The sequence below is a fragment of the Ranitomeya imitator genome, chromosome 3 (assembly GCF_032444005.1).
Source record: "Ranitomeya imitator isolate aRanImi1 chromosome 3, aRanImi1.pri, whole genome shotgun sequence".
Classification (NCBI taxonomy): Eukaryota; Metazoa; Chordata; class Amphibia; order Anura; family Dendrobatidae; genus Ranitomeya; species Ranitomeya imitator.
Genome location: NC_091284.1, coordinates 669,782,603 through 669,803,587, shown reverse-complemented (window position 1 = coordinate 669,803,587; position 20,985 = coordinate 669,782,603).

Sequence of the window (20,985 nt, the reverse complement as noted above, 5' to 3'; positions counted from 1 at the left end):
ATCAAGTCACGGAAGCTGTCAGTCTCCACCAGCCTGAACGAGAGCATTTCCAGGGACAACAGTTTGGCAATGCCTGCATTCAGAGCCTGTGCTCGGGGGTGGTTGGCCGAGAATGCCCGCCTTTTCTCCCATGCCTGTACTACCGATGGCTGTAGAGTAGACTGGGAGTGTGAGGATGACTGGGAAGGTGGTGCTGTGGGTGGAATTACACAAGGTCTCTGGGAGGAAGCCAAACCAGCTGTGCGTGAGCTGGAGGAAGAGGCAACACGAGCTGAAGAGGTGGTAGCTGCCGCTGTTGGTTGGCCTACATCTTCAGTGTGTTTCTGTAACTCCACCGCGTGCCTGGTCCGCACATGTTTCCACATATTTGTGGTATTGAGGTTGCTGACATTTTTCCCTCTTTTTACTTTATGATGACACAGCTTGCATTTGACAAAACAAATGTCATCTGCAACTGTGTCAAAAAAGGACCAGGCACTGCAAGTCTTGGGAGCGCCCTTTTTGGCTTTGGAAAGAGACAGGCTCCTAACGGGTGCCAAAGTGGAGGCTACAGGCTCCGCAGTCTTCCCCCTCCCTCTCCCTCTTTGGCCCGTAAGAGGAAGCTCTTCCTCTGAGCTGCTCCCACCACCTTCCTGTTCCTCACGCCACGATGGGTCAAGGACCTCATCATCTCCACTACCCTCTGCCACCAACTGCTCCTCCTGGGTAGTCTCAGCAGCACAGTACGCACGAGAAAGCGGCACCTGAGTTTCATCATCAGATGCGTACTGCGCTGTGGTCACCGGAGGCACTGGCCCACCTGCCTCTTCAGAGTCAGAGAGAAAAAGGTGTTGGGCATCACTGCACACTGCCTCTTCTTCCATTTCTCCAATGCTGCTTGGCTGGCCCCCTGTTTCCAAGCCAAGAGATTCAGAGAACAGAAGTAGAGACGGCTCCTGTCCTGGGCTCTCTGACTGCCTGGCCAATTTGGCAGGTGGTGAAGAGACAGATGGCTGCTCTCCAGTGCTCTGTGCCTGAGAGGATGTGGCACTAACTGAAGTCGATGCCGAGGCGTTAGCTGCCATCCACCCGACAACGGCTTCAATTTGGTCTTCACGCAGCAGCGGTGCACGGCGCTCTCCGACAAAGCTGCGCATGAAGGACTGTTCCCTGCTGAAACTGAGTGACGACGAGTCACCGGCGCCCGCAGCAGGCACAGAATCACCACGTCCTCTCCCTGCTCCTCTCCCTGCTCCGCGCCCACGCCCACGTGCCTTACTCCCTGCCCTCTTCATCTTGGTTGACAGATAAAGATAAGCAGAAAAGTACTAAGGCCTTAGTGTGCTTATTCCTGTAATGCTCCTCCTAACAGGTGTAAGAAACACTAATGTTGTAAATTGTGGACTAAACTTTATTATTTTTCAAATGTGGCCTACACAAGTGTAAGTTGTGTTTGGTGAACTTAACCTTTTTTTTGGTGCAGATCGGGCTACAGAGCTAGTTTAAATCACACGGAGACCGTGCAGACAGCCGTAAACGGCGCTGCAAGGCCAAGAAACCCTCCTCTAGGTTATCCTATATAGTGTTTTTCCACTATTTAGCTGGATACAAGTGGAAAGACACTAATAGGAATTTTTTTTTTCAAATTTTAAACTGGCTGCACTATTTGAAAAAAAGGAAATTGTTTTTCAAGGTATGAGGCAGTAACGCACCCTGAGCTGAATCCAACCGGCTATGGCTGCACACAGACTACAGGGCGAGCTGGGCTCACACGGAGACCGTGCAGACAGCCGTAAACGGCGCTGCAAGGCCAAAAAACCCTCCTCTAGGTTATCCTATATAGTGTTTTTCCACTATTTAGCTGGATACGAGTGGAAAGACACTAATAGGAATTTTTTTTTTCAAATTTTAAACAGGCTGCACTATTTGAAAAAAAGGAAAATTTTTCTCAAGGTATGAGCCAGTAACGAACCCTGAGCTGAATCCAACCGGCTATGGCTGCACACAGACTACAGGGCGAGCTGGGCTCACACGGAGACCGTGCAGACAGCCGTAAACGGCGCTGCAAGGCCAAAAAACCCTCCTCTAGGTTATCCTATATAGTGTTTTTCCACTATTTAGCTGGATACGAGTGGAAAGACACTAATAGGAATTTTTTTTTTCAAATTTTAAACAGGCTGCACTATTTGAAAAAAAGGAAAATTTTTCTCAAGGTATGAGCCAGTAACGAACCCTGAGCTGAATCCAACCGGCTATGGCTGCACACAGACTACAGGGCGAGCTGGGCTCACACGGAGACCGTGCAGACAGCCGTAAACGGCGCTGCAAGGCCAAAAAACCCTCCTCTAGGTTATCCTATATAGTGTTTTTCCACTATTTAGCTGGATACGAGTGGAAAGACACTAATAGGAATTTTTTTTTTCAAATTTTAAACAGGCTGCACTATTTGAAAAAAAGGAAAATTTTTCTCAAGGTATGAGCCAGTAACGAACCCTGAGCTGAATCCAACCGGCTATGGCTGCACACAGACTACAGGGCGAGCTGGGCTCACACGGAGACCGTGCAGACAGCCGTAAACGGCGCTGCAAGGCCCAAAAACCCCCCTCTAGGTTATCCTATGTAGTGTTTTTCCACAATAGAGCTGGAGACTGGTGGAAAAACACTAATAGGAAATTTGAGAAAAAATGTGCAGCAGGCTGCACTAAGAGCAAAAAAGAACAACTGTGTGAGGCAGTGTGAACCCCCCCTGAGCTGAATACAACCGGGTATATGGCTGCACACAGACTACAGAGTGAGCTGCACACACACACACACAGAGACCTTGCAGAACGCTGTTAAAACAGCGCTGCAAGGCAAGAGCAAGGTGAACAGTGAAGAACACACAGCGTTTTGCTAAATTAGCCTTTGGAAAGGAAAATAAAGCAATTAGCTAGCTCAACTGGCCCTCAGTTAGAACACAGCGTCCTGTCCCTAACTGAAATCACAGCAGAGTGAGCGCAAAATGGCGGCAGCGCTTTTTTATAGTGCAGAGTGACATCATTTCAGCAGCCAATCCAAGCCTTGCCAGTACTTACATGCCCACCATGCTAAACAGGATGTGCCCACACTTTCATTCATTCCTCATTGGCTGCTGCGTTCAATTTGAATTCTGGGAACTTCCGATTCCGGTATCCGATACGCGGGAAGTATCGGAATTCAGTATCGGAATTCCGATACCGCAAATATCGGCCGATACCCGATACTTGCGGTATCGGAATGCTCAACACTAATCACGACACAGGGCCACGAGTTCTCGGTACCGGGCTCTCTGGTTCGGTTCTGAGGCTGTCACGGTGGCTAGACCCGGTCCGCGACCCTGCTAAGGGGCGTCCAATAAAGATGATGCAGGGTTTCGTGACGCCACCTGTGGTGTTCGGTCAGGGTGACCGGCGCTGCTGTGGGGTCCGCTGGGGTGATGGAATGGCAGCTGGATGGTATACCTTCCCACAGGTGAAGTATGTCCCCAGGGCTTCCCAGTAAGGCGAATGGTGATGGTGTGAGGTGCAGTCAATAACGAGGACACAAGGTTGCAGTCTCTTTACCTCTTTACTGAAGACTTCAGGATCCTCAATCCAGAGCACGCTTAACAGGGCTATCTGAGACCGGCCGGTCCGATGGGCACTTCCAGAGTTCCCTTTGCAGGTGGAAATCAGTGCCTACCACTAGCGCCTGTGTGTTGTAGTGCTACCCTGCTGAGCATTCGGAATAGTCCTCACAACTGCTGTTCTCGTTCGTTCATTCTAATTCTCTCTCGCTTGTTCCAGATGTTACTAGTTTCTCATCCCCCAGGTATGTTATGGCTAGGACGCACCCGTATGATGGGAAGGCTCGGAGCTCTTCCGGGACCCTAGAGACGCCCCTTTCCACGCGTTGCCCCCTATGTCTTCGTAGGAAATTTAAGGTAGACAGCCAACCTATAATTAACTGTCCTGCGGAGTTCGAAGTAAGGCCTAGAGTCAGTTACTCCCGCGGTGTTCCGGCCACCGGCTACGTGCCTCAGTAGGATCTTGCCTCGGTCTCACGGCACGACTCCTACTGGTTCTCCTTTGTGCTTGATCTCGTTTCTCACTGTTCCACAATATCCTTCCCTTCGTGTCTCTCTCTTAGGATACCACCGCAGGGTGTGCAGGCGCAGTTCCATTACGTTCTGCTCTGTTCGCTAGGCACCTGCCAGGTTCCCACGCCTGACAGGGACCCCCCTGTGTCTTCTCCCTGCAACACCCCCTGCCACGGGATGTTGCCTGAATCCAACCCAGTCAGCTTCTGACTAACTTCCTATCCAACCCCTAGTTTTACCAGTGTGAGGAGTGGCCCAATAAATAAAGCCTTTTTCTCCCCCTAGTGGCCGGAGTGTGAAGTGTAATGTGTGCTGGTGATACCTGGTCAGTAGAAGTCAGTAGAATTCCTTCAGTGCCATCAGACGTACCATCACTCCCCATAGTGGCAGAGTGTCATACTGCAACGACCAGATCTCTGGGGTGCTGCACCCCCCCCCGGTTAAATCCAGTACTCCTGGACTGGGAAGAAGAAAAACAATACATTTCAGCAAAAGACATACAAAATTTTTTTGAAATGCTTAAAACAAGTAAATAGAACAATGCTTCCCTTTATGGGAGGTGAGTACACTTGAACGTTACAAACAAAACAGGATTAAATATTTTAAAATAACATTATGACTATAAATAACTCTTATCACCCAACCGGGTATTCTACTAAGTGCAAATTCTGAACAATAATTTAACTTTTCCTTTAAGGGCGTATAAGCTGAACCCACTAAAGGCCTACTATAAAATACTATAAAATAACTCAACTTTTCTTTCCTTTCTAGCTTCACCAATGCAGGACCGCCTAGCTCCCGCCGGGCTGGGCCTACTGTCATTGTTTCTCTTCCAACAACCAACTGTCGTTCTACAGTTCTCAGGAGGACTCTCTCTCTAACCCCTACGGGTTCACTTTCAATCTTTCCTGTCCTCAATCTCTATCAACATTATCTAACTTTTCTAAATTTCAACATTATCAACATTTCAACCTTTCCTAAGGCACCATGTAAACATTCCCTTTAAGAGGGAGCCGAGTCTCTAGGAGGTAGTGCAGATTCTCTCTGTCTGCAAGTCCAATGAAAGCAAGACCTTCTGCGTCATGTCCAAAAGCATTATCTTCGCAAAGTCTTCTTTCTTTTGTAAAACCAGTAGAGAGCACCTTTAAGAAGGTGCAAACTATGTACAAAACAGTTTTGGAATCGTTCACTGTTCATGATCCGGCAGTCTTTGAAACAATGCAAAGAGAAATGCAAAACAATAAGGATCCCGGGTAAACGAAGGGACCCCTTTAAGAAATAGCCCTGGAAGGGTTTAAAGCAGCAAAAGCAGGAAACAGTTAACTATTTACATACTCAGTTCCTCGAGGTTTATTTCTGCTCTGGTGGCCTCTGCCAGGGCCAAACCGGGCAGGCAGACCTCGGGGGTCTGGGAAGCCTTAAATCACGGTCTATTTCTGGCAGTGCGGGAGTCCAGTGATCGATCCGAGGAACAGCAGCAGCGACTGCCGCTGCTTCAGCCAGTTCTTCCTCCAAGGACTTGGCAGCAACCAGGACGGAGGTACAGCGCTGGATATCCCGAGCCCACCAGCCGTGGCCCTTCTGGTATCTGCGGTAGCTTACCGCATCCCCCGGCAGCAGGACGGGACCCTTACTGTTGCCCCGCAGGCCAGCCTCCACCACCTCCCGGGTGATATGGACCCTTATTGTCGATCCTATTTCCTGGACAAAGCCTCTTCCTCCCTGGGGCTGGTAAACGATCACCACTCCCCATTTCGGCAATGACCCATCCAGTAGCTCACCGCGGGCCTCCCGTTCCACGTCCCTGGCATACTCAGCTATGAGGTGCTCCCGATAATCCCCCCAGGGGAAGGAGCCCATGTCCCACTCGCGCGTTTCCGGGTTGAATGATGCGGACTCCGGAACTCCACCAACCGTGTCGGTAGTCGGGTCATGCGTCGGCGGAACACCGATCCCCAATCGGCCAGGGTACCGAGCTCACTCGCAGGTGGGGGCTCTGGCAGCTCCACACCGTTCCTCAGGGGCGGCCACCTGGTCTGGTGCAGGCAGCTGGGGCTCCGCGGACAGCTCCCAGTACTCGATCTTTTCCAGCGGCGGCATGCCGGTATAATCCTCCGGTGATGGGGATCTATACTGGGCCATCTTTCTCCGCAAGCCTCCCCGGCTTTCCAGGTCCACTCCGTTTGAGTCATAGTTTCGTTTCTTCGGTCTCCGCCCGCCATAGAAAATGAGAAGGCGGACCTCAGCCGCTGACGGACATGCCCTCAGGATACAGCAATACTTAGACTGGGCGGCCATTATCTTTCGCGCTCTTCAGTTCTTTCACGCCCACTTCCACGCTCTTCTTCTCCTGCGCTCCTTGTGGCGCGGTAATGGCGGCAGTTTTGGCGGGAATCTTGCGGCAGATAACAATACACAGTCTTTGCAATAAATCACAGTCCAAACACGTTTCAATCACAATTCCAAGGCACATATGACCTGCTTCTCAGGCTTAAGTACGATCCTGTTTGTGACGCCAAGTTGGAGCGCCCCCAGACACAGGGCCACGAGTTCTCGGTACCGGGCCTCTCTGGTTTGGTTCTGAGGCTGTCACGGTGGCTAGACCCGGTCCGCTACCCTGCTAAGGGGCGTCCAATAGAGGTGGTGCAGTCTGTCAGGGATTCGTGACGCCACCTGTGGTGTTCGGTCAGGGTGACCGACGCTGCTGTGGGGTCCGCTGGGGTGATGGAATGGCAGCTGGATGGTATACCTTCCCACAGGTGAAGTATGTCCCCAGGCTTCCCAGTAAAGCGAATGGTGATGGTGTGAGGTGCAGTCAATAACGAGGACACAAGGTTGCAGTCTCTTTACCTCTTTACTGAAGACTTCAGGATCCTCAATCCAGAGCACGCTTAACAGGGCTATCTGAGACCAGCTGGTCCGATGGGCACTTCCAGAGTTCCCTTTGCAGGTGGAAATCAGTGCCTACCACTAGCACCTGTGTGTTGTAGTGCTACCCTGCTGAGCATTTGGAATAGTCCTCACAACTGCTGTTCTCGTTCGTTCATTCTAATTCTCTCTCGCTTGTTCCAGATGTTACTAGTTTCTCGTCCCCCAGGTATGTTATGGCTAGGACGCACCCGTATGACGGAAAGGCTCGGAGCTCTTCCGGGACCCTAGAGACGCCCCTCTCCACGCGTTGCCCCCTATGTCTTCGTAGGAAATTTAAGGTAGACAGCCAACCTATAATTAACTGTCCTGCGGAGTTCGAAGTAAGGCCTAGAGTCAGTTACTCCCGCGGTGTTCCGGCCACCGGCTGCGCGCCTCAGTAGAATGTTGCCTCGGTCTCACGGCACGACTCCTACTGGTTCTCCTTTGTGCTTGATCTCGTTTCTCACTGTTCCATAATATCCTTCCCTTCGTTTCTGTCTCTTAGAATACCGCCGTAGGGTGTGCAGGCGCACAGGTTACATTCTGCTCTGTTCGCTAGGCACCTGCCAGGTTCCCACGCCTGACAGGGACCCCCCTGTGTCTTCTCCCTGCAACACCCCCTGCCACAGGATGTTGCCTGAATCCAACCCAGTCAGCTTCTGACTAACTTCCTGTCCAACCCCTAGTTTTACCAGTGTGAGGAGTGGCCCAATAAATAAAGCCTTTTTCTCCCCCTAGTGGCCGGAGTGTGAAGTGTAATGTGTGCTGGTGATAACTGGTCAGTAGAATTCCTTCAGTGCCATCAGACATACCATCACTCCCCTTAGTGGCAGAGTGTCATACTGCAATGACCAGATCTCTGGGGCGCTGTATATATATATATATATATATATATATATATATATATATATATATACTAGCTATTGAACCCTTTCTACGCCCGGGTGGCGAGCATTTATATTGGTATATGGTCTCCATCCTGGTATGTGCTGCTCCATCCTGCATCCCCATCCTGTCATGTGCTGCTCCATCCTGCGTCCCCATCCTGTCATGAGCTGCTCCATCCTGCGCCCCCATCCTGTCATGTGCTGCTCCATCCTGCGTCCCCATTCTGTCATGTGCTGCACCTATCCTGCGCCCCCATTCTGTCATGTGCTGCTCCCATCCTGCGCCCCCATCCTGTCATGTGCTGCTCCATCCTGCGTCCCCATCCTGTCATGTGCTGCACCCATTCTGTGCCCCCATTCTGTCATGTGCTGCTCCCATCCTGCGCCCCCATTCTGACATGGGCTGCTCCCATCCTGCGCCCCCATTCTGATATGTGCTGCACCCATCCTGCGCCTCCATTCTGACATGTGCTGCACCCATCCTGCGCCTCCATTCTGACATGTGCTGCACCCATCCTGCGCCTCCATTCTGTCACTGGCTGCTCCCATCCTGCGTCCCCATCTTGTCATGTGCTGCTCCCATCCTGCGCCCCCGTTCTGTCATGTGCTGCTTCCATCCTGCACCCCCGTTCTGTCATGTGCTGCTCCCATCCTGCGCCCCCGTTCTGTCATGTGCTGCTTCCATCCTGCACCCCCGTTCTGTCATGTGCTACTGCTATTCTGCGCCCCCGTTCTGTCATGTGCAGCTCCCATCCTGCGCCCCCGTTCTGTCATGTGCTGCTTCCATCCTGCACCCCCGTTCTATCATGTGCTGCTTCCATCCTGCACCCCCGTTCTGTCATGTGCTGCTGCCATCCTGCACACCCGTTCTGTCATGTGCTGCTGCCATCCTGCGCCCCCGTTCTGTCATGTGCTGCTCCCATCCTGCGCCCCCGTTCTGTCATGTGCTGCTTTCATCCTGCACCCCCGTTCTGTCATGTGCTGCTGCCATCCTGCACCCCCGTTCTGTCATGTGCTGCTCCCATCCTGCGCCCCCATTGTCATGTGCTGCTGCCATCCTGCGCCCCCGTTCTGACATGTGCTGCTCCCATCCTGCGCCCCCGTTCTGTCATGTGCTGCTTCCATCCTGCACCCCCGTTCTGTCATGTGCTGCTGCCATCCTGCACCCCCTGTTATGATGCGGTGGTTTAGGAGCAACATGGAACGAGCTCTGAAGGAAGTGGTATCTGTACTGACCGCAGTCCCTAAGCTCAACACAACACTAGAAGTAGCCGTGGGATGCTCCTAACTCTCCCTAGGCACCTCGTCACCGCCTAATAGCTAACTACCCCTAAAGATAGAAGCAGGAAAACTATCTTGCCTCAGAGAAAATCCCCACAGGATAGATTAGCCCCCCACAAATAATGACTGTGAGTGGAGAGGGAAAAGACATACACAGAATGAAACCAGGATGAGCACAGGAGGCCAGTCTAACTTTATAGATAGGACAGGATGGAATACTGTGCAGTCAGTATAAACACTACAAAAATCCACGCAGAGTTTACTAAAAATCTCCACACCTGACTAAAGGTGTGGAGGGTAAATCTGCTTCCCAGAGCTTCCAGCAAGACAGAATTAATTCATACTGATAACGCTGGACAAACATAGAAGCACAGAACGGATAAGTCCACAATCTGTGAACAGAAAAGAGCAAGCAAAAACTTAGCTTTGCTGAACTGGTCAGGATAACAGGGAACTCCAAAGAGATGTGAATCCAACCAGGAACCATTTACAAGTGGCACTGGCTGAAGGACAGAGGCAGGCATAAATCGCCAAGCAGAAAAGACGATCAGTGGAAGCAGCTGAAGAAGCTAACTCCAAGGAGCAGCCATACCAATAGAAACCACAAGAGGGAGCCCAAGAGCAGAACTCACAAAAGTGCCACTTACAACCACCGGAGGGAGCCCAAGAGCGGAATTCACAACAACCCCCGTTCTGTCATGTGCTGCCCTATTCTGTCATGTGCTGCTCCCATCCTGCGCCCCCGTTCTGTCATGTGCTTCTGCCATCCTGCACCCCCGTTCTGTCATGTGCTGCCCTATTCTGTCATATGCTGCTCCCATCCTGCGCCCCCATTTTGTCATGTGCTGCTCCCATCCATATGCCCCATACGCTGCTCCATAAAGGTTTATGACCCCCATCAGGTGGCGTAAGTAACAAATAGCTGTGGCATGAAGTGCCACAGCCTCATGGCACAGCAATTTGTTACTTACTCTACCTGATTCTTTTCCGGCGCCATTGTCTTGTTCCTCCCGGTGCCGGAATCGGCGCCTGTGCAGTCCGCGCTTACCGGCGCCATTTTCTTGAAGACACACTGCTGTGTGTCTTCAAGAAAATGGCGCCGGTAAGCGCGGACTGCGCAGGCGCCGATTCCGGCATCGGGAGGAGCAAGACAATGGCGCCGGAAAGGAATGGCGTAAGTAACAAATTGCGGTGGCATGAAGTGCCACAGCCTCATGGCACAGCAAGTTTTTACTTACGCTATTCGTTTCGGGCGCTATTGTGTTGCTTCTGGTGCCGGAATCAGCGCCTGCACAGTCCGCGCTTTCTGTGTCTTCAAGAAAATGGAGCCGGAAAGCGCGGACTGCGCAGGCGCCAATTCCGGCACCAGGAAGAGCAAGACAATGGCGCCCGAAACGAATAGCATAAGTAAAAACTTACTATGGTGGCGGATTATTTGCATAATCAGGGCGCACATATGTAGACGACGTCCCCGTGCTCCCGACCCCTGCTCTCGGCGGCATTTTTTCTATAATGTAACGCTAGGAGCGTTGCGCCTGCGCAGTCTATTAAGGCTTCGGACAGAGTGACGCTCCCAGCGTTATACAGTTAGGTCCATATATATTTGGACATAGACGACATTTTTCTAATTTTGGTTATAAACATTACCACAATGAATTAAAAAAAAACAATTCAGATGCAGTTGAAGTTCAGACTTTCAGCTTTCATTTGAGGGTATCCACATTAAAACTGGATGAAGGCTTTGGGAGTTTCAGCTCCTTAACATGTGCCACCCTGTTTTTAAAGGGACCAAAAGTAATTGGACAATTGACTCCAAGGCTATTTCATGGACAGGTGTGGGCAATCCCTTCGGTATGTCATTCTCAATTAAGCAGATAAAAGGCCTGGAGTTGATTTGAGGTGTGGTGCTTGCATTTGGAAGGTTTTGCTGTGAAGTAAACATGCGGTCAAAGGAGCTCTCCATGCAGGTGAATCAAGCCATCCTTAAGCTGCGAAAACAGAAAAAAAAACCATCCAAGAAATTGCTACAATATTAGGTGTGGCAAAATCTACAGTTTGGTACATCCTGAGAAAGAAAGAAAGCACTGGTGAACTCATCAATGCAAAAAGACCTGGGCGCCCACGAAAGACAACAGTGGTGGATGATCGCAGAATAATCTCCATGGTGAAGAGAAACCCCTTCACAACAGCCAACCAAGTGAACAACACTCTCCAGGAGGTAGGCGTATCAATATCCAAATCTACCATAAAGAGAAGACTGCATGAAAATAAATACAGAGGGTTCACTGCACGTGCAAACCACTCATAAGCATCAAGAATAAAAAGGCTAGATTGTACTTTGCTAAAAACATCTAAAAAAGCCAGCACAGTTCTGGAAGAACATTCTTTGGACAGATGAAACCAAGATCAACCTCTACCAGAATGATGGAAAGAGAAAAGTATGGAGAAGGCATGGTACAGCTCATGATCCAAAGCATACCACATCATCTGTAAAACACGGCGGAGGCAGTGTGATGGCTTGGGCATGCATGGCTGCCAGTGGCACTGGGTCACTAGTGTTTATTGATGATGTGACACAAGACAGAAGCAGCCCAATGAATTCTGAGGTATTCAGAGCCATACTGTGTGCTCAGATCCAGCCAAATGCAGCAAAACTGATTGGTCGTCGTTTCATACTACAGATGGACAATGACCCAAAACATAAGGCCAAAGCAACCAAGAAGTTTATTAAAGCAAAGAAGTGGAATATTCTTGAATGGCCAAGTCAGTCACCTGATCTCAACCCAATTGAGCATGCATTTCACTTGTTAAAGACTAAACTTCAGACACTAAGACCCACAAACATACAACAACTGAAAACCACTGCAGTGAAGGCCTGGCAGAGCATGAAAAAGGAGTAAACACAGCGTCTGGTGATGTCCATGAGTTCAAGACTTCAGGCAGTCATTGCCAACAAAGGATTTTCAACCAAGTGCTAGAAATGAACATTTTTTAAAAAATTGTAGAATCTGTCCAATTACTTTTGGTCCCTTTAAAAACAGGGTGGCACATGTTAAGGAGCTGAAACTCCTAAACCCTTCATCCAATTTTAATGTGGATACCCTCAAATAAAAGCTGAAAGTCTATACTTCAACTGCATCTGAAATGCTTTGTTTAAAATTTATTGTGGTAATGTCTATAACCAAAATTAGAAAAATGTTGTCTCTGTCCAAATATATATGGACCTAACTGTATTATAGATATATATTTATATACAGTGTGTCCGTAAAGTCATGGTGCAATTTTGACCAGTCACAGGAAAGCAACAAAAAACTATAGGAATGTGAAATCGGCTACAAATAAAAGAAAAACTCTCCTGGTTTCATACCTATTCAGTGCAGTTCTATGTGGGCTCCATTTGTTGCCCTACACACATCCAAAGGATGGGTAAGGACATCTGGTGTAACAGAGTGAATGACGTCTGTGATTCTCTGTTTTAAGTGAGTAATGTCGTTGATAGGTTCAATGTACACATGTTGCTTCACATAACCCCAAAAGTAAAAGTCTAAGGGCGTCAGATCCGGGGATCATGGCTTCACAGAACCCCTGCCTATCCACCACCGGGGGAACGTTCTATCCAGAAACTCACAAAAAATGGTGGCGTAGTGTGGAGGAGCATATTGTGGCATCTCATACAATTCCAACATGTGAAGATACGTGTTTGCCGTCAAAGACCGCTCCGTGAAAAAAAATGAGCCTATCACCTTGTCATCCATCGGGCCACACCACACGTTCACTTTAGGGGTGTTACATTCGTACTCAACGTAGGCATGAGGATGTTCAGCAGCCCATATTCAGACATTATGGCGATGAACATGTCCACAGATATGGAAGGTCGCCTCATCGCTAAACACAATCTTCTGCAAAAATCTTGCATCATTGTCGATCTCATGAAGCATATCTGTAGCAAACGCACATCATTTGCGTCTATCCACTGGTTTGATAGTGTGCAACAGCCGCAATTTGTACCCCGTTAAACAGAGATGTTTCTTTAACACCTTATGAATTGTAGTCTTGCTTAGGTGTAATTGTCGACCACACGTACGCACAGATTTTTTAGGGCTCCTTAGGTAGCTATCCAGTATAGCCTCTACAGACTCGTCACTGACTAATGGCCTACCAAAATGGGGTTTCTCCGCCAAACTGCCGGTATCCTTCATCTGCTTATCCCACTGAGTAATGTTATTCCAAAGTGGTGGCCTTTCATTATAAACGCGCCGATATTCATGTAGCACTTTGGTCACGGATTTGAATTTTAGCGAGCCACAGAATGCACTGAACTTTCCTCTGTACTGTCCATATCTCGACTGGCATGGAAAACCACACAGCTGCATAAGCTTGTGGTTGCATGATGTCACAGACCTGGTTCAGTTTATCAGGGATTAATCTGACTGGGGGCTCAGCAACAGCTTAAATGAGTTTGTGTTGTGTGATTGGTTCTTGTTATTTCTACTCATGAACAGGTCTGATATGATTGGGCCAGAGAAAGGGTGCCAAAATGTAAACTAAAAATAGATGCTGTGAATGGTCAAAAGTGCACCATGACTTTACGGACACACTCTATATGATAGATAAATAGATAGATTAAAAGCCGGCAAATGATCAGAGGCGTACAGGATAATCACACTGACCGGTTAGAATAGATATATACACATAAAATAGATGTATATACTGTATGTGTGTCAGTGTCATACACAGTATATGTATTTATATTGCACAGAAAGATAGAAGAAAAGTTGGTAATTCATTTGTCGGCTTCTGTAAAATCATTGCAGGAGCCGACAGGATAGAAGACATGGTTTACATACAGTAAATAGATGCAGAATAGGTAGATATATAGATGTCAGTGACCAATCCAACTAGTAGTGTGTGTGTGCAAATTAGGGGACATGTATGTAATTAATAAAAGATTATTTTTGCGGAAAAAAATGTTGTGGGCTCCCGTGCAATTTTCGGAACCAGCAGAGGGAAAGTAAACGACTGGGGGAAGATGTTTATAGTCTGGGAAGGGGGTAATACCCATGGAGGTTTCCAGGCTATTAATATCAGCTCACAATTGTAGCCTTTACTGGCTATTAAAATGAGGGACCCCCAAAAAAATTACGTGGGGTCCCCCCACAATTAATAACCAGCAAAAACTATTCAGACAGCTGCAGGCTGATATTAATAGCCTAGGAAGGGGCCATGGATATCGGCTAAAAACATCAGCACTCAGCCGCCCCAGAAAAAGCTCATCTCTATTCCGGCACTTAACCTCGTTCTTCCCACTTGCCCTGTAGCGGTGGCAAGTAGGATAATAGTTGTGGGGTTGATGTCACCTTTGTATTGTAAGGTGACCTCAAAGCTATGACTTAGTAATGGAGAGGTGTCAATAAGACACCTCTCCATTACTAATCCTATAGTTGTTACATGTTAAATAAAGACACAGCCAGAATAAAGTGTTTTAATGAAATGAAACACAACACAGTTTTCCCATTTTATTGTTACTCCTAATCCATGTGATGACCTCGATCTCCTATATTAAAAATAACAAACCAACAATATACCATACCTGTCGTTCTGTCCCACGCCGTAATCCATATCTGGCGTATATACAGTTTTCAACCAGGACAGTGCCAAGATGCGACCACCCCGGCTGAAAACCACTGGTAAATGAGGAGATGCTGCCAGTGCAGCCTCAGTGACTAGCAGTGCTGTCACTGAAGCTGTGCTATCTCACAGCCTGACCTGCGCTGAACTCTGGAGCATGGGAAATTGCCAGTTCATTTTCCCACGCTCCAGACTTCAGCGCAGGTCAGGATGTGTGGCAGCACAGCACCAATGATGGCACCGCTAATCACTGAAGCTGCGCTGACAGCATCTCCTCATTCACCAGTGGTTTTCAGCCAGGGTGGTTGCATCTTGGCACCGTCCTGGTTGAAAACTGTATATAACCCAGATATGGATTACGGCATGGAATAGAACGACGGACAGCTATGGTATATTGTTGCTTTATTATTTTATGTTTATTACAGGAGAACGAGGGCGTCACAGGAATTAGGAGTACAATAAAGATGGGAAACTGTGTTGTGTTTAATTCTATTAAAATACTTTATTCTGGATGTGTCTTTATTTAACATCTTAACAACTACAGGGCAAGTGGGAAGAGAGAGGCTAAGTGCCGGAATTGGTGCATCTTAGAGGCTGAGGGTGGCTGGGGGCAGATATTTTTATCCAGGGGGGCAATAACCATGGTCCCTTCCTAGACTGTTAATAGCCCCCAGGTGCTGGCTTTCCCTTTTCTGGTTTTAAAACTTGGGCAGGAGCATCGCCATTCCCCCCAAAGAATCTTTTATTAATTACATACATGTCCCCAAATTTGCACACACACACACACACACACTACTAATTGTATTGTTCACTGACATCTACCATATAATTGTCTAAGGGTCACTTCCGTCTTTCTGTCTTTCCTTCTTTCTGTCACGGCGCCCGCATACTCCCCTCCAGCCACCGCTAACACAGGGTTAGTGCCGGTGGTAACGGACCGCGTTATGCTGCGGGTAACGCACTCCGTTACCGCCGCTATTAACCCTGTGTGTCCCCAACTTTTTACTATTGATGCTGCCTATGCGGCATCAATAGTAAAAAATGTAATGTTAAAAATAATAAAAAACAAAAAACCTGCTATACTCAACCTCCGTGGTCCGCAGAGCCAGCCGACATCTTCCATTCCCGGCGATGCATTGCGAAATTACCCAGAAGACTTAGTGGCCTCGCGAGACCGCTAAGTCATCTGGGTAATTTTGCAATGCATCCTGGGAACGGAAGATGGCGGCAGCCGCACGCTACAAGGGGCCATCGGATCCGAAGGTGAATATGTTTATTTTTTATTTTTTAACCTGTGACATACTTGGCTGGGCAATATACTACGTGACTGGGCAATATACTACATGGCTGGGCAATATACTACGTAGCTGGGCAATATACTACGTGACTGGGCAATATACTACGTGACTGGGCAATATACTATGTAGCTGGGCAATATACTACGTGACTGGGCAATATACTACGTCGCTGTGCAATATACTACGTCACTGGGCAATATACTACGTCGCTGTGCAATATACTACGTGGCTGGGCAATATACTACGTGACTGGGCAATATACTATGTGGCCCTGTGCTGTATTCTACGTCACTGGGCAATATACTATGTCACTCGGCAATATACTACGTGGCTGGGCAATATACTACGTGACTGGGCAATATACTACGTGGCACTGTGCTGTATACTACGTCACTGGGCAATACACTACGTCACTCGGCAATATACTACCTAGCTGGGCAATATTCTACGTGACTGGGCAATATACTACGTGGCTCTGTGCTGTATACTACGTCACTGGGCAATATACTACGTGGCTGTGCAATATATCATGTCACTGGGCAATATACTATGTGGCTGGGCAATATACTACGTGGCTCTGTGCTGTATATTAAGTCGCTGTGCAATATACTACGTAGCTGGGCAATATAATATGTGGCTGGGCAATATACTACGTCACTGGGCAATATACTACATGGCTGGGCAATATACTATGTGGCTCTGTGCTGTATACTACGTCGCTGTGCAATATACTGCGTAACTGGGCAATATACTATGTGGCTGGGCAATATACTATGTCACTGGGCAATATACTACCTAGCTGAGCAATATACTACGTGGCTGGTCAATATACAATGTAGCTGGGCAATATACTATGTCACTGGGCAATATACTACATGGCTGGGCAATTATTTACGTGGCTGGGCAATATACTACGTGGCTGGGTGGCTGGGCAATATACTATGTAGCTGTAATATACTATGGCAATATACTATGTACCTACGTGGCTGGGTGGCTGGGCAATATACTATGTAGCTGGGCAATATACTACGTGACTGGGCAATATACTACATCACTGGGCAATATACTACATGGCAGGGCAATATACTACGTGGCTGGGCAATATACTACGTGGCTGGGCAATATACTATGTGACTGGGCAATATAATATGTAGCTGGGCAATATACTACGTCGCTGTGCAATATACTACGTCACTGGGCAATATACTACGTGGCTGGGCAATATACTGCGTACCTGGGCAATATATTACGTGGCTGGGCAATATACTACTTGGCTCTGTGCTGTATACTACGTCGCTGTGCAATATACTACGTCACTGGGCAATATACTACGTCACTGGGCAATATACTACGTGGATGGGCAATATACTACGTGGCTGGGCAATATACTATGTGGCTGGGCAATATACTACGTAACTGGGCAATATACTATGTAGCTGGGCAATATACTACGTCGCTGTGCAATATACTACGTCACTGGGCAATATACTACGTCGCTGTGCAATATACTACGTGGCTAGGCAATATACTACGTGACTGGGCAATATACTACATGGCTGGGCAATACACTACGTGGCTCTGTGCTGTATACTACGTCACTGGGCAATATACTACATCACTCGACAATATACTACGTGGCTGGGCAATATACTATGTGCTCTGTACTGTATACTACGTCACTGGGCAATATACTACGTCACTGGGCAATATACTATGTGGCTGTGCAATATACTACGTGGCTGTGCAATATACTACGTCACTGGGCAATATACTATGTAGCTGGGCAATATACTACGTCACGGGGTAATATACTATGTGGCTGGGCAATATACTACGTGGCTGGGCAATATACTACGTGGCTGGGCAATATACTACGTGGCTGGGCAATATACTTCGTGGACATGCATATTCTAGAATACCTGATGCCTGAGAATCGGGCCACCATCTAGTCTATATATACCTACAGTATTCTGCATCTATTTAGTGTATGTAATCCATGTCTTCTATCCTGTTAGCTCCTGCATTGATTTTATAGAAGCTGACAAATGAATTACCGGCTAATCTTCTATCTATCTCTCTATCGATGTGAATACTTTTCTGCCCAATGATGACAGAAGTAGGGGTGATACCTTTATTGGCTAATCAGAAAATACTGTAATTTGTTTGCAAGCTTTCAGAGCACAGTGGCTCCTTCTTCAGGCATGATTACAATATATATATATATATATATATATATATATATATATATACATTTTTTTTTTTAATATTGCCTGAAGAAGGAGCCACTGTGCTCTGAAAGCTTGCAAACATATTATTTTCTGGTTAGCTAATAAAGGTAACACTCCTAGAATACTTCTGTCATCAATGGGCAGAAAAGTATTCACATCGATTTTTCTAGCACACGGTACCACAATACAATTTGTTATTGTACATCATCTATCTCTCTATGAAATATAAAGATATATATATATATATATATATATATATATATATATATATGTAATCCATGTCTTCTATCCTGTTAGCTCCTGCATTGATTTAATAAAAGCTGACAAATGAATTACCGGCTAATCTTATATCTATCTCTCTATGAAATATAAAGATATATATATATCTATATATACACACTGCATAAAACAATAAAGGGAACACTAAAATCCCACATCCTAGACATCACTGAATGAAATATTTCAGCTGTAAATCTTTACTCTACATAGTGGAGTGTGTTGAGAACAATAAAACCTAAAAATGATCAACGTAAATCACAACTAATATCCCACAGAAGTCTGGAGTTGGAATGATCAAAATCAAAGTGGAAAATGAAGTTACAGGCTGATCCAACTTCAGTGGAAATGCCTCAATACAAGGAAATGATACTCAATAGTGTATGTGGCCACCACGTCCCTGTATGATCTCCCTACAATGCCTGGGCATGCTCCTGATGAGGTGGCAGATGGTCTCCCAGACCTAGACTGAAGCATCCGCCAACTCCTAGACAGTCTGTGGTGCAACATAACGTTGGTGGATGGTGCGAGACATGATGTTCCAGATGTGTTCAATCGGATTCAGGTCTGGGGAACGGGCAGGCCAGTCCATAGCTTCAATGCCTTCATATTGCAGGAACTGCTGACTCACCCCAGCCACATGAGGTCTGGCATTGTCCTGCATTAGGAGGAACCCAGGGCCAACCGCATGAGCATATGGTCTCACAAGGGGTCTGAGGATCTCATCTCGGTACCTAATGGCAGTCAGGCTACCTCTGGCGAGCACATGGAGAGCTGTGCGGCCCTCCAAAGAAATGCCACCCCACATCAATACTGACTCACTGCCAAAACGGTCACACTAAAGGATGTTGCAGGCAGCAGATCGCTCTCCACAGCGTCTCCAGGCTCTGTCACGTCTGTCACATGTTCTCAGTGTGAACCTGCTTTCATCTGTGAAGAGCACAGGGTGCCAGTGGTGAATTTGCCAATCCTGGTGTTATGTGGCAAATGCTAAGTGTCCTGCACAGTGTTGGGCTGTGACACAACCCCCATCTGTGGACGTCGGGCACTCAGACCATCCTCATGGAGTCGGTTTCTAACCATTTGTGCAGACACATGCACATTTCTGGCCTGCTCACATTGATGTGCCATCCTGGATGAGCTGCACTACCTGAGCCACTTGTGTGGGTTGTAGAGTCCGTTGTTGTGAATTCCGCTCTTGGGCTTCCTCCGGTGGTTGTAAGTGGCACTTTTGTGAGTTCTGCTCTTGGGCTACCTCTTGTGGTTTCAAGTGGTATGGCTGCTCCTTGGAGTTAGCTGTCATCAGCTGCCTTCACTTATCGTCTCTTCTGCTCGGCTATTTAGGCCTGGCTGTTCCTTCAGCCAGTGCCACTTGTAAATGGTTTCTGGTTGGATTCACATCTCTTTGGATTTCCCTGTTTTCCTGACCAGTTCAGCAAAGCTAAGTTCTTGCTTGCTCTGTTCTGTTCACAGATTGTGGACTTATCCGTTCAGTGCTTTCTATGTTTGTCCAGCTTATCAGTATGAATTAATTCTGTCTTGCTGGAAGCTCTGGGAAGCAGATTTACCCTCCACACCTTTAGTCAGGTGTGGAGATTTTCTGTAAACTCTGCGTGGATTTTTGTAGTGTTTATACTGACTGCACAGTATTCCATCCTGTCCTATCTATAAAGCTAGACTGGCCTCCTGTGCTCATCCTGGTTTCATTCTGTGTATGTCTTTTCCCTCTCCACTCACAGTCATTATTTGTGGGGGCTAATCTATCCTTTGGGGATTTTCTCTGAGGCAAGATAGTTTTCCTGCTTCTATCTTTAGGGGTAGTTAGCTCTTAGGCTGTGACGAGATGCCTAGGGAGAGTTAGGAGCATCCCATGGCTACTTCTAGTGTTGTGTTGAGCTTAGGGACTGCGGTTAGTACAGTTACCACTTCCTTCAGAGCTCATTCCATGTTGCTCCTAAACCACCGCATCATAACAGTCCGTCTCATGCTACCACGAGTGTGAAAGCACAACCGACAATCATAAGTGACCAAAACATCAGCCAGAAAACATTGGTACTGAGATGTGGTCTGTGGTCCCCACCTGAAGAACCACTCCTTTATTGAGTGTGTCTTGATAATCGCCAAAAATTTCCATCTGCTGTCTATTAAATTTGCACAACAGCATGTGAAATTGATTGTCAAACAATGTTGCTTCCTAAGTGGACAATTTGATTTCACAGAAGCTGGATTCACTTGGAGTTATATTCTGTTGTTTAAGTGTTCGCTTTATTTTTTTGAGCAGTGTATATATATATATATATATATATATATATATATATATATATATATATATTCCATTCCAGTTGCTTGAAAGTTTTATTTAGAGGCTGCAAAACCTCAATAACAACAGGCAATGAATCACA